Genomic DNA, 13,547 nt, shown 5'->3' on the forward strand with positions numbered 1-13,547 from the left:
AAATCACATGCTGCACCTTGATGTGGATAACAAGTGTGAATCTGCTCAGTGAATAAAAACATCTGTCGCTTTGCTCTTCTGATCTATGATGTCTCATTTAATTATCACTTCCATCCTTCACTTCAGTGCCTGCCTAACCCCCTTTTTCAGCTGACAACTACCAGATACAATTCCAATTGTACAAGCTCAATGTGCTGACACAGTTCTCAACTGTGCTTCATCCAGGTGTCTGTCGAACATAAATGAGTCATTCCTTTAAACTGACCGACAAGTTGGCTGAGAGACGAGGCAGGACAGGCATCCCGTGAGCGGACTGCTCGACTGGAATGATTTGGCAGCCATTCTGGGCTGAAACAAGGCCTGTTGAATGACAAAATCATTGTGCACCCCCGGGCATGTTGGTATTAAAATGAGGTGTGCTCAGGCAGAGTGAAATTGTGAAGTGCCATAGTTTTGTGTTACTGTGTTGAAGCACAAAACAAACGCACCAAAACCTGAACTAATGTCCAGAGAGGTCTTTCACAAAAACAAGATTGTGGATTAAGCCAGGACTTACTGGGCATCCCAGCTGAATCAAGCCATGACTTAGTAACAGAAAGCTGGAGAAATATAAATGATCAGAGACAGTGGTCACTCTGCCATCAGCTGGGGGGGGGGGGCGGGGTCAAAATAGATTGGAAGTCTATTTGATGCAAATACTGAGTGATGCAACACAGCGACAGCCAATCAGAGTGAATAATGCTCTGAAACAGCTGTGTTTCTGTATAAGTACATGTTTCTCATATGTTTTGTCAAAGTTAGTGAGAAATAGACACTTCTAAATAAAAAAAAAAGCTGTTTTTGTAACCAGATAACACCTCTGAAGTGATTTACAAGACACCTTACAGAGATGTTTGGCCCAGATGAACATCCCCCATTAAGATGATCTCTTTTTCAATCCCAATCATGTATCATGTATATATATATATATATATATATATATATATATATATATATATATATATATATATATATATAAAATATATATATATATATATATATATGTGTGTGTGTGTGTGTGTGTGTGTGTGTGTGTGTGTATAGGTATGTGTGTGCATGTGTGTATGCGTATATGTATGTATATGTGTGTGTGTGTGTGTATATATATATATGTATGTATGTGGGTGTGTATGTATATGTGTATATAGATGTATGTGTGTATATATATACATATGCATGTATGTGTGTATGTGTGTTTATATATATACAGTGAGGAAAATAAATATTTGAACACCCTGCGGTTTTGCAAGTTCTCCCACTTAGAAATCATGGAGGGGTCTGAAATTTTCATCTTAGGTGCATGTCCACTGTGAGAGACATAATCTAAAAAAAACAAAAAAAACATCCAGAAATCACAATGTATGATTTTTTTAATAATTTATTTGTATGTTACTGCTGCAAATAAGTATTTGAACACGTACTAACCAGCAAGAATTCTGGCTCACACAGACCTGTTAATTTTTCTTTAAGAAGCCCTCTTATTCTGCACTCTTTACCTGTATTAATTGCACCTGTTTGAACTTGTTACCTGTATAAAAGACACCTGTTCACACACTCAATCAATCACACTCCAACCTGTCCACCATAGCCAAGACCAAAGAGCTGTCTAAGGACACCAGGGACAAAACTGTAGACCTGCACAAGGTTGGGATGGACTACAGGACAACAGGCGAGCAGCTTGGTAGAAGACAACAACTGTTATGATTATTTATTAGAAAGTGGAAGAAACACAAGATGACTGTCAATCTCCCTCGGTCTGGGATTCCATGCAAGATCTCACTTTGTGGGGTAAGGATGATTCAATCAATCAATTCAATCAATCAATCAATTTTTTTATATAGCGCCAAATCACAACAAACAGTTGCCCCAAGGCGCTTTATATTGTAAGGCAAGGCCATACAATAATTATGTAAAACCCCAACGGTCAAAACGACCCCCTGTGAGCAAGCACTTGGCTACAGTGGGAAGGAAAAACTCCCTTTTAACAGGAAGAAACCTCCAGCAGAACCAGGCTCAGGGAGGGGCAGTCTTCTGCTGGGACTGGTTGGGGCTGAGGGAGAGAACCAGGAAAAAGACATGCTGTAGAGGGGAGCAGAGATCGATCACTAATGATTAAATGCAGAGTGGTGCATACAGAGCAAAAAGAGAAAGAAACAGTGCATCATGGGAACCCCCCAGCAGTCTACGTCTATAGCAGCATAACTAAGGGATGGTTCAGGGTCACCTGATCCAGCCCTAACTATAAGCTTTAGCAAAAAGGAAAGTTTTAAGCCTAATCTTAAAAGTAGAGAGGGTGTCTGTCTCCCTGATCTGAATTGGGAGCTGGTTCCACAGGAGAGGAGCCTGAAAGCTGAAGGCTCTGCCTCCCATTCTACTCTTACAAACCCTAGGAACTACAAGTAAGCCTGCAGTCTGAGAGCGAAGCACTCTATTGGGGTGATATGGTACTACGAGGTCCCTAAGATAAGATGGGACCTGATTATTCAAAACCTTATAAGTAAGAAGAAGAATTTTAAATTCTATTCTAGAATTAACAGGAAGCCAATGAAGAGAGGCCAATATGGGTGAGATATGCTCTCTCCTTCTAGTCCCCGTCAGTACTCTAGCTGCAGCATTTTGAATTAACTGAAGGCTTTTTAGGGAACTTTTAGGACAACCTGATAATAATGAATTACAATAGTCCAGCCTAGAGGAAATAAATGCATGAATTAGTTTTTCAGCATCACTCTGAGACAAGACCTTTCTGATTTTAGAGATATTGCGTAAATGCAAAAAAGCAGTCCTACATATTTGTTTAATATGCGCTTTGAATGACATATCCTGATCAAAAATGACTCCAAGATTTCTCACAGTATTACTAGAGGTCAGGGTAATGCCATCCAGAGTAAGGATCTGGTTAGACACCATGTTTCTAAGATTTGTGGGGCCAAGTACAATAACTTCAGTTTTATCTGAGTTTAAAAGCAGGAAATTAGAGGTCATCCATGTCTTTATGTCTGTAAGACAATCCTGCAGTTTAGCTAATTGGTGTGTGTCCTCTGGCTTCATGGATAGATAAAGCTGGGTATCATCTGCGTAACAATGAAAATTTAAGCAATACCGTCTAATAATACTGCCTAAGGGAAGCATGTATAAAGTGAATAAAATTGGTCCTAGCACAGAACCTTGTGGAACTCCATAATTAACTTTAGTCTGTGAAGAAGATTCCCCATTTACATGAACAAATTGTAATCTATTAGACAAATATGATTCAAACCACCGCAGCGCAGTGCCTTTAATACCTATGGCATGCTCTAATCTCTGTAATAAAATTTTATGGTCAACAGTATCAAAAGCAGCACTGAGGTCTAACAGAACAAGCACAGAGATGAGTCCACTGTCCGAGGCCATAAGAAGATCATTTGTAACCTTCACTAATGCTGTTTCTGTACTATGATGAATTGTAAAACCTGACTGAAACTCTTCAAATAGACCATTCCTCTGCAGATGATCAGTTAGCTGTTTTACAACTACCCTTTCAAGAATTTTTGAGAGAAAAGGAAGGTTGGAGATTGGCCTATAATTAGCTAAGATAGCTGGGTCAAGTGATGGCTTTTTAAGTAATGGTTTAATTACTGCCACCTTAAAAGCCTGTGGTACATAGCCAACTAACAAAGATAGATTGATCATATTTAAGATCGAAGCATTAAATAATGGTAGGGCTTCCTTGAGCAGCCTGGTAGGAATGGGGTCTAATAAACATGTTGATGGTTTGGATGAAGTAACTAATGAAAATAACTCAGACAGAACAATCGGAGAGAAAGAGTCTAACCAAATACCGGCATCACTGTAAGCAGCCAAAGATAACGATACGTCTTTGGGATGGTTATGAGTAATTTTTTCTCTAATAGTTAAAATTTTGTTAGCAAAGAAAGTCATGAAGTCATTAAAAGTTAAAGTTAATGGAATACTCAGCTCAATAGAGCTCTGACTCTTTGTCAGCCTGGCTACAGTGCTGAAAAGAAACCTGGGGTTGTTCTTATTTTCTTCAATTAGTGATGAGTAGAAAGATGTCCTAGCTTTATGGAGGGCTTTTTTTATAGAGCAACAGACTCTTTTCCAGGCTAAGTGAAGATCTTCTAAATTAGTGAGACGCCATTTCCTCTCCAACTTACGGGTTATCTGCTTTAAGCTACGAGTTTGTGAGTTATACCACGGAGTCAGACACTTCTGATTTAAAGCTCTCTTTTTCAGAGGAGCTACAGCATCCAAAGTTGTCTTCAATGAGGATGTAAAACTATTGACGAGATACTCTATCTCCCTTACAGAGTTTAGGTAGCTACTCTGCACTGTGTTGGTATATGGCATTAGAGAACATAAAGAAGGAATCATATCCTTAAACCTAGTTACAGCGCTTTCTGAAAGACTTCTAGTGTAATGAAACTTATTCCCCACTGCTGGATAGTCCATCAGAGTAAATGTAAATGTTATTAAGAAATGATCAGACAGAAGGGAGTTTTCAGGGAATACTGTTAAGTCTTCTATTTCCATACCATAAGTCAGAACAAGATCTAAGATATGATTAAAGTGGTGGGTGGACTCATTTACTTTTTGAGCAAAGCCAATAGAGTCTAATAATAGATTAAATGCAGTGCTGAGGCTGTCATTTTCAGCATCTGTGTGGATGTTAAAATCGCCCACTATAATTATCTTATCTGAGCTAAGCACTAAGTCAGACAAAAGGTCTGAAAATTCACAGAGAAACTCACAGTAATGACCAGGTGGACGATAGATAATAACAAATAAAACTGGTTTTTGGGACTTCCAATTTGGATGGACAAGACTAAGAGACAAGCTTTCAAATGAATTAAAGCTCTGTCTGGGTTTTTGATTAATTAATAAGCTGGGATGGAAGATTGCTGCTAATCCTCCACCCCGGCCCGTGCTACGAGCATTCTGACAGTTAGTGTGACTCGGGGGTGTTGACTCATTTAAACTAACATATTCATCCTGCTGTAACCAGGTTTCTGTTAGGCAGAATAAATCAATATGTTGATCAATTATTATATCATTTACCAACAGGGACTTAGAAGAGAGAGACCTAATGTTTAATAGACCACATTTAACTGTTTTAGTCTGTGGTGCAGTTGAAGGTGCTATATTATTTTTTCTTTTTGAATTTTTATGCTTAAATAGATTTTTGCTGGTTATTGGTGGTCTGGGAGCAGGCACCGTCTCTACGGGGATGGGGTAATGAGGGGATGGCAGGGGGAGAGAAGCTGCAGAGAGGTGTGTAAGACTACAACTCTGCTTCCTGGTCCCAACCCTGGATAGTCACGGTTTGGAGGATTTAAGAAAATTGGCCAGATTTCTAGAAATGAGAGCTGCTCCATCCAAAGTGGGATGGATGCCGTCTCTCCTAACAAGACCAGGTTTTCCCCAGAAGCTTTGCCAATTATCTATGAAGCCCACCTCATTTTTTGGACACCACTCAGACAGCCAGCAATTCAAGGAGAACATGTGGCTAAACATGTCACTCCCGGTCTGATTGGGGAGGGGCCCAGAGAAAACTACAGAGTCCGACATTGTTTTTGCAAAGTTACACACCGATTTAATGTTAATTTTAGTGACCTCCGATTGGCGTAACCGGGTGTCATTACTGCCGACGTGAATTACAATCTTACCAAATTTACGCTTAGCCTTAGCCAGCAGTTTCAAATTTCCTTCAATGTCGCCTGCTCTGGCCCCCGGAAGACAATTGACTATGGTTGCTGGTGTCGCTAACTTCACATTTCTCAAAACAGAGTCGCCAATAACCAGAGTTTGATCCTCGGCGGGTGTGTCGTCGTGTGGGGAAAAACGGTTAGAGATGTGAACGGGTTCAGAGAAAGCTCAGAACTACACAGGACCTGAAGAGAGCTGGGACCACAGTCACAAAGATTACATTAGTAACACTTGAAGCTGTCATGGTTTAAAATCCTGCAGGGCAGCAAGTCCCCCTGCTCAAGCCAAGCACATGTCCACGCCCGTTTGAAGTTCACCAGTGACCATCTGGATGATCCAGAGGAGGCCAGAATAGAGCTTTTTGGAATCAACTCCACTTACCATGTTTAGAGGATGAGAACAACCCCAAGAAAACCATCCCAACTGTGAAGCATGGGGGTGAAAACATCATACTCTGGGGGTGCTTTTCTGCAAAGGGGACATGACGACTGCACCGTATTGAAGGGAGGGTGGATGGGGTCATGTATTGTGAGATTTTGGCAAACAACCTCCTTCCCTCAGTAAGAGCATTGTAGATGGGTCATGGCTGGTTCTTCCAGCATGACAATGACCCCAAACACACAGCCAGGGCAACTAAGGAGGGGCTCCATAAGAAGCATTTCAAGGTCCTGGAGTGGCCTGGCCAGTCTCCAGACCTGAACTCAACAGAAAGTCTTTGTAGGGAGCTGAAACTCCAAACATGAAAGATCTAGAGAAAATCTGTGTGGAGGAGTGGACCAAAATCCCTGCTGCAGTGTGTGAAAACTTGGTCAAGAACTACAGGAAACGTTTGACCTCTGTAATTGCAAACAAAGGCTACTGTACCAAATATTAACAGTGATTTCCACAGGTGTTCAAATACTTATTTGCAGCAGTAACATACAAATAAATTAAAAAAAAAAATCATACATTGTGATTTCCGGATTTTTTGTTTTTCTTTTTTTTTAGATTATGTCTCTCTCAGTGGACAGCACCTAAGATGAAAACCACTGGGTGTTCACATACTTATTTTCCTCACTGTATATATATATATATATATATATATATATATATATATATATATATATATATATATATATATATATATATATATATATATATTCTATTTCTACCTCATTTTCTTATTTTATTGTACTGTTACAAGTATTATTATTATTGCTTATCCTTGCACATGCTGTTTGATGAACATTTTCCTCTACTTGCACCCATCTTGTGTGTTTTTTAAGAGCTGACGTAACATGTGAAATTCTCCTCTGTGAGATCAATAAAGTTTATCTTATCTTAACATCCCAATTCCAAATGTGAGGTAATCAAGTCCAATTGTCCACATCAGCAGTCAACAGTTGTGTCTCACACAATTATCACAACCAACTACAAGCAACATTTAACTCAGCACCATGTGGCTTGCAATGGTACTGCGTGCATAAGTGCTAATGGCTGTGGTTGTAACACATTTCAAAGATAAAACGTGTCTGTTAACACCTCAAAAAAGTCTTCTTCTGAAGAGCGCAGCATGCCTTTCATGGGATTTCCAGCAGTGATTTAAAGAGGTCAGATAATGGTAACCACTGCTGACTACCAGACATGCTGACAACACAATCTGCATTATATTTCATTTTAATTTAGACTGCTTTTGCTAAAGCAATGAGTGGAGTTGTGTACGTCGGCATGGTGTGGCCCAGCTGAGCATCCAGCTGAGCTACTGTATGTCCGGCCGAGCCTTGATTATTTTGCCCTGCAATCACACAGCACAGTGTGACTGCACACTACTGCATAGGATCGCTGCCACCCCCCGATCAATGAGATCTCTCTGCCAGAAAACCTGCCAGACAGAAAGCAACCTGCAATATATGTGTTTTATTTTGAGTCTGTATTTTTAACTTGGCAGCAAAGTGACTCCACACCCAAATCCACATTGAAACAGAAATGATTTATTTCAATATGTAGTAACAAAATAAAAACCAAAACCCTCTGTAAAATTAAAGAAAAGGATGCATTTTAGCCTCCATCTTCCTGCTTTTAAACTCAGATAAAACTGAAGTTATTGTACTTGGCCCCACAAATCTTAGAAGCATGGTGTCTAACCAGATCGTTACTCTGGATGGCATTTCCCTGATCTCTAGTAATACTGTGAGAAATCTTGGAGTTATTTTTGATCAGGATATGTCATTCAAAGCGCATATTAAACAAATATGTAGGACTGCCTTTTTGCATTTACGCAATATCTCTAAAATCAGAAAGGTCTTGTCTCAGAGTGATGCTGAAAAACTAATTCATGCATTTATTTCCTCTAGGCTGGACTATTGTAATTCATTATTATCAGGTTGTCCTAAAAGTTCCCTAAAAAGCCTTCAGTTGGTTCAGAATGCTGCAGCTAGAGTACTGACGGGGACTAGCAGGAGAGAGCATATCTCACCCGTGTTGGCCTCCCTTCATTGGCTTCCTGTTAATGCTAGAATAGAATTTAAAATTCTTCTTCTTACTTATAAGGTTTTGAATAATCAGGTCCCATCTTATCTTAGGGACCTCATAGTACCATATCACCCCAATAGAGCGCTTCGCACTCAGACTGCGGGCTTACTTGTAGTTCCTAGGGTTTGTAAGAGTAGAATGGGAGGCAGAGCCTTCAGCTTTCAGGCTCCTCTCCTGTGGAACCAGCTCCCAATTCAGATCAGGGAGACAGATACCCTCTCTACTTTTAAGATTAGGCTTAAAACTTTCCTTTTCGCTAAGGCTTATAGTTAGGGCTGGATCAGGTGACCCTGAACCATCCCTTGGTTATGTTGCTTTAGACGTAGACTGTGGGGGGGTTCCCATGATGCACTGTTTCTTTCTCTTTTTGCTCCGTATGCATCACTCTGCATTTAATCATTAGTGATCAATCTCTTTTTCCTGGTTCTTTCCCTCAGCCCCAACCAGTCTCAGCAGAAGACTGCCCCTCCCTGAGCCTGGTTCTGCTGGAGGTTTCTTCCTGTTAAAAGGGAGTTTTTCCTTCCCACTGTGGCCAAGTGCTTGCTCATAGGGGGTCGTTTTGACCGTTGGGTTTTTCATAATTATTGTATGGCCTTGCCTTGCAATGTGGAGCGCCTTGGGGCAACTGTTTGTTGTGATTTGGCGCTATACAAGAAAAAAGTTGATTGATTGATTGATGTGGACATATGTAAAAACATATATCGCTGTTGCAATAGGCTGCAGCGAACGCACACACAGCGTACACATTGACAGGCTATCCCAGGTGAAACGGACTGTCAGATCATAACACACAGCAGGCGATCTGAAAGTCACGTCACCCACGTGAGCTCTATTCCACATGTTGCAGTGTCTGTCCTGCGGCACGCCATCCACAAGACACACATTTTGGGGAGGATACGTGTGCGGGGCTGGCTGGAAACGCCACCAGCAGATGTGGACATGATAAGAGCACACTGCTTCATCATGGACGTCATTTCATGACTGTACTTCTGTGACATCTACAGAGGAACAGAAGGATCATACTTGTATTGTCTGCTTGACAAGAGGGATTCAGTAAAATGTGTTGTTTTTATATGGTGTGTGGTTTTATTTTTTCTTAAATACGTCTATGTCCCCCTTGATATCAGGCATTTTCCCATTTGATCATGTTTAAAATTTTCATGATCGGTTGCAACATTCTACAACACCCTTGTGAACACTGTTGCATACTATGATGTGATCAAATTGGAATTAGCCACTATTGTATCCAACTGAGTGCCATAAATTGGCAATGGGAGCTGGGCTTAGCAGCCAGTCTTTATTAACCCTCTGGAGTTGCCTGATGTGGAGATGTGTCAAAGTCACATGACCAAATTAAGCAGGTGTGCCATCAAATCCAGCACACTCTGAATCTCCATTTGAATGTGTGTTGAAAGTGTGGACCTCAAGCTATATATACCAGTTTTTAAATTGTGTTTATAGGCCTCATAAAACTTGAATCATGATTTATAATTTTACACCATGCTTTTTCCTGAATATTATGGCAATGTGTGGCATGTGTTTCATACAGAATGGGCGGGAAAGGGAGTTTCTCTTCTTCTTTCTCTCCTCTCTGGTCGGAGCAATTACAAGGAAAAAAAAACAAGACTTTCCCTTTATCATTGGTGGAAAATGCATGACCTAAACCAATTAAAAACGATACCCAATTTACGTATTTGGTTGCTGAGGGAAGGAAAATTGTAGGAGTGCAGAACACGTGAACAGGAGTTTCTCTAACTATTTGTCTCCTCTCCTCCCAGACGAACTGCAAGAAGAAAAAAAAATGACTTTTGCTTTATCACTGGTGGAAAATGCACAACAAAAAAGGAAAATTGTGGGAGTACAGAACACATGGCAAATGGAGTTTCTCTTCCTCTTTCTCTCCTCACTGGCCAAAGCAATTACAAGAAAAAAACATGACTTTCCCTTTATCATTTGTGGGAAAATGCACAACTAAACCAATCAAAAATGATGACCAACCCACATATTTGGTTGCTGAGGAGATCCTGGCCAAAGATCCACCAAAGGAAGACTGAAGTACCAAGACTGCCTGCAGGTGGACAAGGGAATGAATAGGAGTCTATGATGTCCCCTTCTCTCTTGTGTTGGACAAAACTGTTTTGTTTGTTTGTTGTTTCTTGAGTGGCACAAATAATTTATGCGGCATCTTATTGTGACATCTGATTGCTTTGTAAATAGCTGTACAAAAATACCTCCTGAAGCATTCTCTGAATTTTTTTGTAAATAGTTGTATATGACTTTGTTATTTGCTACATGTGTACATATGTTTTCAAAATTTACAATATATATTTGCATTCTAAGTTATAAAATGGTTTGTTAAATGTATTCGTGGAATTCGTGGAATGATATTTTCTAAAAGCAGACTGTTGTGGCTCAAAGAGATTATTCTCAGTAAGGTGATCCACAAGATGCCGTGAAATCACTTTTTCCAGAATTTTAGACCAAAGTGATAGATTTGATATCGGCGTATAGTTTTTCAGTATACTCGGGCCAAGATTACATTTCTTAAGTAATGGCTTAAACGCTGCAGATTTGAAACATTTAGGAACAGATCCACAAGTTAAAGAAAGATTAATAATTTCCAGCACAGTCGGCCCAAGAGTGGACCACAGGTCCTTAAACATTTTTATTGATATAGGATAAAATAAGCAGGTTGTGCTTTTTGTAGACATTACGAGTTTTGTCAGCACACGTAGTGAGATATTCTCAAATTCTGTAAATATAGGTAATACCTCAGTAATGGCACCCACCTCAATAGCAGGGTGTAGTGGCTGGGTTAAGGCATGCTGGGATATGTTTAACCTAATGTTGTCTATTTTCTTCTCAAAGTAATTCAAGAAATCTTGTGCTGTAAAAAGAGAGCGACTTGCAGGTGGTTGTCCATGTATAAGTGTTGCCACCGTGTTGAACAAGAACTTTGAGTTCTGCGTTTTTTGTTGTTGATCAAATCAGAGTAATAGGTCCACGTTGTGGCCAGTAGTGCATGCTTATAGTCTGAGGTAGCATCACACCACGCGAGGTGGAATACTTCTAACTATGCCATTTCCATTCTAGACCTCTAACCTTATGCTTGAGGTCACATAAGTAATCATTGAACCAAGGTGACTGTGTTTTGGGGGGGCGTGGTTTTAATATAGGTGGCACAATCATGTCGAGTGTAGTTTTGAGCACTGAGTCTATACACTGTCTATAAGATTACTTGTTCCTTGAAAGTGTGTTGTGAGGGGGAGGATGTCCGTGATATGTGAAAGAGGAAAAAAGCCTTCATCACTTCACTTTGTAAGGTCAAATCAACCTCATCGCAACACAGCCACAGAAGTGCCAGACAGAAAGGGAATGAGTTCAGTCTGCACATGGAGATACTGACCCTTCAGGGTAGATCTTTTAATATTAATATTCTGACATGAGGTTCCCTGATGAAAAATGCTATGTTGCATTTTCTTTCTTGAAAATGTTTTTAATGTTTATTTATTTCCACTACAGTGGTTCAAATGCACAGCTATGTATTGGTAGCAGGGGTCCTTATCCCACTGAGCTATTTCCTCTGCCATGCATCAAAGTCTGCAGTTAAGTCATATATGATAGCCAAGTGGGCTTTGTATGTTTGCATGCATGTGTATGGTTTTGCTCTCAGAGAAAATGGGAAGAGCTGACATTTTCCAAAAGGTATGTTTATGTATTTTTGGTCAAGGATGAACACTGCAAAAATGGAAAGTAGATAGGACTAATATTTTGGGGGAAATTAGGGATATTAGCTAACAACAGTGAAAAATGGGCACTTTGCTGCAATGCACTGTGGGAGTTAGGGGTTTTCAGGTTTTAAATGTTGTTACTGTGGTTCATGTTAGTTTAACAGTGTTGTCAGTGTTTTTTCTTCATTGTGTTTTTGTAGTTTGTTGGTTTAGTCAGTTTAGTTAAGTGTCATGTTTCCGTTACCATGAGTGGGACGTGTAGTGCGTTTGATATGTTCCACCACTGTCTCTGATTGTGTATGTGTAAAATAAAGCACCTGCTTCGGGCAGAATGCAGAAAAGACAAAAAGCTCTGGCTTGGTTTTCATTCTTCCGTCCAGCTCACCACAATATATTAAACAAGGTGGTGTCTGTGTATATGTATGTGTGCATGTACCTACAGCTTCAATCACAGACAAACTGGGGAGAGCTGATATGCTTATGTATTTTTAGTCAAGGATGAATGCCACCAAATCAAACTTTGATAGGACTAATATTTTTAGAGAAACTACAGATATTAGCTAACAACGCTGAACAATGGACATTGATAACAACTGTACATTCTGGACTCCCATGCCTTTCCATCAGGGGGGTGGTAAATTATATAAAAAGTGAAATGGTGTCTGGGTACATGTATGCGTGCGTGAGTCCTTTTATTTAGTAAGTACATAATATAATTGTAAATGCATGGATGGGCCACACGCTAGTATATTATATAATATAATACAATGAAGAGTGACAACAAGATCTGTGTGTTACATCTGTAGTCATAACACCTATTTGCTGTAATTATTAGTAAATCAAATTCAATTTCAAACTTTTAAGACACATTGTACAGCTGTTAATTTGTGCAAATGAAAAGTCACTCCATGAATGGGGTGTAATTATTTATTAATTATGAGGGTCAGCAGTGTAAATGTAGATATTTGGCCTAAATGTGCATTCAGTCTGTCTTCTATTATATGCACATTTTCTCGTTCTTTTACTGCACTGCACTATGTAGTAGCTGTTGCTCACTGGATTTATAGTCCACCACATACATTTTTACCATTTTAGCATCTCCAACTCTTGTAGTGTGTTGAGGATAAGCTTTGAATGCACTTCCATCCAGATTATGTGCACATTACACATGGTTTGACCTCTTCATTCCTCTTCATCCTGTATTTCTGAATTCTGCATATTTGAAACACCCCCTTCAACTTCAACTTTTTTTTATATATAGCGCCAAATCACAACAAACAGTTGCCCCAAGGCGCTATATATTGTAAGGCAAGGCCATACAATAATTATGAAAAACCCCAACGGTCAAAACGACCCCCTATGAGCAAGCACTTGGCTACAGTGGGAAGGAAAAACTCCCTTTTAACAGGAAGAAACCTCCAGCAGAACCAGGCTCAGGGAGGGGCAGTCTTCTGCTGAGACTGGTTGGGGCTGAGGGAAAGAACCAGGAAAAAGACATGCTGTGGAGGGGAGCAGAGATCGATCACTAATGATTAAATGCAGAGTGATGCATACAGAGCAAAA

The sequence above is a fragment of the Thalassophryne amazonica genome, chromosome 2, assembly GCF_902500255.1.
Source record: "Thalassophryne amazonica chromosome 2, fThaAma1.1, whole genome shotgun sequence".
Classification (NCBI taxonomy): domain Eukaryota; kingdom Metazoa; phylum Chordata; class Actinopteri; order Batrachoidiformes; family Batrachoididae; genus Thalassophryne; species Thalassophryne amazonica.